This window comes from Agelaius tricolor, unplaced genomic scaffold (assembly GCF_023055355.1).
Source record: "Agelaius tricolor isolate 1412-34295 unplaced genomic scaffold, bAgeTri1.0.p SCAF_9, whole genome shotgun sequence".
NCBI classification, from domain to species: Eukaryota; Metazoa; Chordata; class Aves; order Passeriformes; family Icteridae; genus Agelaius; species Agelaius tricolor.
The window spans coordinates 5,987,534-5,992,366 of NW_027269269.1; the positions used below are offsets into that span (position 1 = coordinate 5,987,534).

The 4,833-nt window shown below is 49.0% G+C and overlaps 1 long non-coding RNA gene across 1 annotated transcript; it reads left to right on the forward strand.

Annotated features, from left to right (window-relative positions):
- Window positions 1-226: 226 nt before the first annotated feature.
- LOC139593147 (uncharacterized) lies at window positions 227-1,864 on the forward strand. The gene is made up of 2 exons (XR_011680206.1): window positions 227-288; window positions 562-1,864. It is a non-coding gene; the product is annotated as an uncharacterized lncRNA (long non-coding RNA).
- The last annotated feature ends 2,969 nt before the right edge of the window (window positions 1,865-4,833 follow it).

The following is a 4,833-nucleotide window of genomic DNA, read 5'->3' on the forward strand; positions in this document are numbered from 1 at the left end:
GGCCAGGGCGGGAGGGGCGGCCGGGGCCAGAGCGGGAGGGGCGGCCGGGGCCAGAGCGGGAGGGGCGGCCGGGGCCAGAGCGGGAGGGGCGGCCGGGGCCGGGGGAGGAGACGGGGGAAGGGCGGGAGGGCGGGTTTCGGGGGCGGGGTGCTCCGAGCAGAATGGGTTGTTGGGAGAGCGAAAGGGATTATGGGAAGGCGAGGAAACCACCCTTGCCACGTGGTGTCCGCCATTATGGTCCGGGGAAGTTACCGGGCGCGTCTCAGGGGTACCAAGGCGGGCACAAAGGTTGTGAGACACGGTATTATAACTTGTGGAAGCAGGGGGGAGGGTAAGATTTCGGGAATTCAGGGTAGAAGTGTCCGGGTTGGAGACAGGGGGCCTCGGGGGGGGAGCAGGGGTTTGTGCAGGGGCTGGGGGTGGGGAAAGGGGGGTGGGGGAGAGAGAACCGAACTCGGAGGGGGGTAGATCGGGTTTTTGGGAAACAGAGATATTGAAACTGTTGCCGGATGGCTGTTCTTGCATTTTTAAATTAAATTTTACAACATTTCTTATCTGCAGGGCTAAGAAAGCAAATTTTGACGGAGATATGTCTCCTGCTTTCCCTGCCTTCAATAATTCACTACCAATTTTGTCCCAAAAAGCCAAATCACTGAGATTTTCAGTGGACACGTCAGGGAAGTGAAGGAAAAGCCATCTGACGAACTGTTTAACATCTGTTTTTGAAAATCGGATTTTTTCACTCTTAAGAATGTTTAAGAGATGATAATAGACACCCTTGTGAGATACAGAAAGCCTAGCACCCATTTTGGCTCTGATTTTAAATTTGTATCTCAAATTTCAGCAACCCAGGTGGGGGGGGGAGGAGAAAAACCTACAGCTGGCAGTCTGCCCACAATAGAGAGAAAAAAAAATTTCAGCCTTCCGCGGCGGGGCTGAGAACAAAGGGCAGGGAAACACCCCCTCCCAAAGAGGGGAAAAACAAGAGAAGGGTAAAACTTACCAATCCAACTGCAGGAGAGGGGAACGAAAAAGCCTGGGATGTTGATTTCCACCTAAAGCTGACTTCTTAGGGTACATAAGAAGCTCCCAGCTTCGTCCACAGGAGAGCAACTCACTAAAACGGAGTGTGTTCTTCCGAGGTAGCTTGCCGGCCAAAGGCTTATCGAACAGACTGAAAGTATGTCCGAGCCCCTTTCCGTGGGCTCCTGGAATGGTTCCAGAGCCCCACGGCTGGGCGCCAAGCTGTCCCAGTCTCTCTGCAAGCCTCTCGAGTCCCTGGGCCTTACCCGGGTCGGCAGAGAGTGGGGGGGGTGACCCCACCACGGCCGACTGCGGGGAGACACTCTCTGTGCCCCGAGGGTGCTGAGGGCACTCAGGCTGGTTGCCTTCGTTGCAGCAGAGACGACCGAGACGTCGGTGGAAGAGGAAAGGGGCCGACTCCCAGCAGGGGGTATTCCAAGGTTTTATTAAGGAGTCCCGAGCGAGCTCCTATACCTCAGGGGGTTCCTCCTGCCGAGAGCGCTGGGGGACGTTTGGAGCTTACATTTAAAGGGGGGAGGAAGCTAACATAGATAAAATCCTACTGACCAATAGGTATCTCTGGGGGATGGGTGCTGGGGGGACAGACATACAAAACAGCGTATGGGGCAGGACTTGGGGGGTTGACCCTTGGCCCCTGGCTAATCACTCGACAACTTGGACCGAAACTTCTAGGTAGGGGGCTGGGATGCCGAGGTGACTGGCAGAGAGCCAGGGTGGGGGTTTTGGAGATCTTATCCCAGGAAAGGGATAACACAAAAGGAGGGGGGGGGGTGCAGTCTGGGATAAACCATTTGGGAAAAACATGGGAATACAAAACCAACTACTTCAAGGTATTACAAAATATAAGAACGCACTACAACACATGTGCAAGTTCTACAAGGAAATGCAGCTCTGTGTGCTCCACAGATTTCCTTACTTGCCTACACGTTTTAAGCAGAATTGATTCAGATCTGAACTGAAGGCTCTTCCTGTGCCTATTAATCACCTTTCCTCACACAGTGATTTTGCAGCTGCCACTACACACATTCCTTGGGCACCAATCCACCTTTTTGCACCTCCCAAAGTCATGTCATAATCACCTGTGCTGGTTTTTCATCCTAGGTGGTAGGACAAATCTTCTAGGGCAGCTCTAAGTGATAACTAACTCACATAATTATCCTGACACTTCACTGCACTCTCAGTCAGTTAACTAGTGATTTAAAATACAGTGATACTTTAGTAATATTCAGATCAATCAGCTTTCTGACCAAGATATCATTTATGTCTTGTCATAGAAAATAGAACCAGAAGAAGTCACAGTGATCATCTCCTCTGATCCATGCAGAAGTCTCAGGATCAAGGCCTGAGTCCAAAAAGAACTACAATGTATCCTGTACAAACCTATCCTGTGTTTGCAGAGATGGATAACTTAACTTGCAAGCCTTGGGAAGCTGCTCCAATGTTACTCAGGAGAGTGGCTAAGATGAGATCATTTTGTGTGAAAAATCCTTTTGAATTTGTAATTACTGTGTAATTTGAAATGTCTTTAAAAATAAGATAAAAGGGAAGCATTCATATGCATGGGGAGTAGTGTATAGAGAATGCAGGTTTCCTTTTATGTCCCTATTACTCTGTTTGATCCTCTTCAGTTTCTATAATTGCCTTCCATGTGATTATCTTCAGCACAATACATTTTCAATTCAGTGCAGACTAAAATTGTATTGTAATACTGAGGCTGCTTTGTCTTCAGTACCTCTTTAATAAATTCATAGTCAGCAGCGGCATTATTTGGTAAATAATATAAAACCATGACAGGTTTGCTTAAAGCAGGAAAAACCTCAGGATGACTGAGGTGTAAGAAACAGCTCTGAATGAACAATTCAAATGGAGAAGGCATTTAAATAATCAACTTCCTTTTGATAGGATTTTCCTGCTGCAGTGGAAGAAAGGAAAAATGAATAACTAAAACTCTCTTTCTTGCCTGAGCTGTCTCTGACTGCATGAAATAATGGGCTTCACTTCAGGAAAGGCACTCAGACTATCCTCATAGCTGAAGAAGATCTTTGTAAAGGAAGAGGAGAAGGAGGTAAAGGGGCCTTGGGCTCTGGGGACAGGATGGTGGGGTGTGAGCTTTTATACCTGTACTGATGATCTAAAGAAGGAGATCAAGTGCACACCCTGTAAACTTGTAAATGACACTAAGTTGGGCAGGAGTGTTGATCTGCTAGAGGGCAGGAATGGCCTGCAGAGGGATCTGGTCAGGTTGGATCACAGGGCCAGGGCCAATTGCATGAGGTCTAACAAGGCCAAGTGCCAGGTCCTGCACTGGGGTCACAACAACCCCGGGCAGTGCTGCAGGCTGGGGGCAGTGGCTGGGAAGCTGCCCGGTGGAAAAGGACCCGGGGGTGCTGGTCAACAGCAGCTGAACACGATCCAGAGTGTGCCCAGGTGGCCAAGAAGGCCGATGGCATCCTGGCCTGGATCAGCCAGGTGTGGCCAGCAGGAGCAGGGCAGTGACCGTCCCCCTGTACCCAGCACTGCTGAGGCCACAGCTCCAATGCTGTGCTCAGTTCTGGGCCCCTCAGTGCAAGAGAGACATTGAGGGGCTGGAGCGTGTCCAGGGAAGGGCAACGGAGCTGGGGAAGGCTCTGGAGCACAAGTGCTGTGAGGAGCAGCTGAGGGAGCTGGGGGTGTTCAGCCTGGAGAAAAGGAGGCTTGGGGAGGTCCTAACTGCTCTCTACAGCTCCCCAAAAGGAGGGTGCAACCAGGGGGGGGTCAGTTTCTTCTCTCAGGCTACAAGTGACAGGAGAAGGGGAAACAGGTTACACCAGTGGAGGTTTGATTAGATACTAGGGAAAAATTCTTCATGGAAAGGGTTGTGAGGCTTTGAAACAGGCTGTGCAAAGAAGTGGTGGAGTCATCATCCCAGGAGGTATTTAAAAGACACGTAGATGTGGCACCTGGGACTTGGTTTTGTGGTGGACCTGACAGTGCTGGGTTAATGGTTAGACTCAATAATTTTGAAGGTCTTTTTCAACCTGAATAATTCTGTGATTCTCTGCCACTACAGTACCTTCACCACCTCTGAGGCACCCATGCCAACTATGCTACCCGGCATGTGCTATGCTGCTTCCAACCTACCCACAGATAATTAATGTTTTCCAGCACCAGGACTGAGATGAGGGCTGGAGGTCTTTCAGAAAGGACACTCAAATAGGTGGAAGTAAAAAAAAAGGGAAAGGTAGGCAGATGTCTCAGCTGCAGTGTGAACATGCTTCACAAAACTTACCCAGTGCAGCTGATAATAAAAGGCAGCAGCAACCATCTCCAGTGCTGCCTGCCTAGTCAGTGACAATGCACATGGGATTTAGTCACACATCTGCTGCAGGAGGCCACACACATCACACCATGTTCACTTACACAAATAGGAGATAGCCATCCCCTTTAAATACAAAGTGTGTCAAACTCTATGACACCTATCCAAAAATAGGATAAGCTCAAAAACTGTCTTTTGAATTGTCTTCTGCCTGACTGGAAACTGGGGGAAGAGCAGTCAGCTGTGAAGCAAACTCCTTTTGTTGCAGAGACCTACAGAAAGGCCATTCCATGACCCATTTATACAAATCAAGCCATATTGCAATACTCAGCATTTTCTCCTAACACTGTTAATTAAGAATTGGCCACTCACTGGGTACCACTTAAAAAAATAATCCTCATCTCTTATAAATGACAAAGTGAGGACTATTTATATCTTCAGCTTACTGTTGCTGCGTAATTCAATTTCATCCTAATCCTTTGCATTTGGAAATT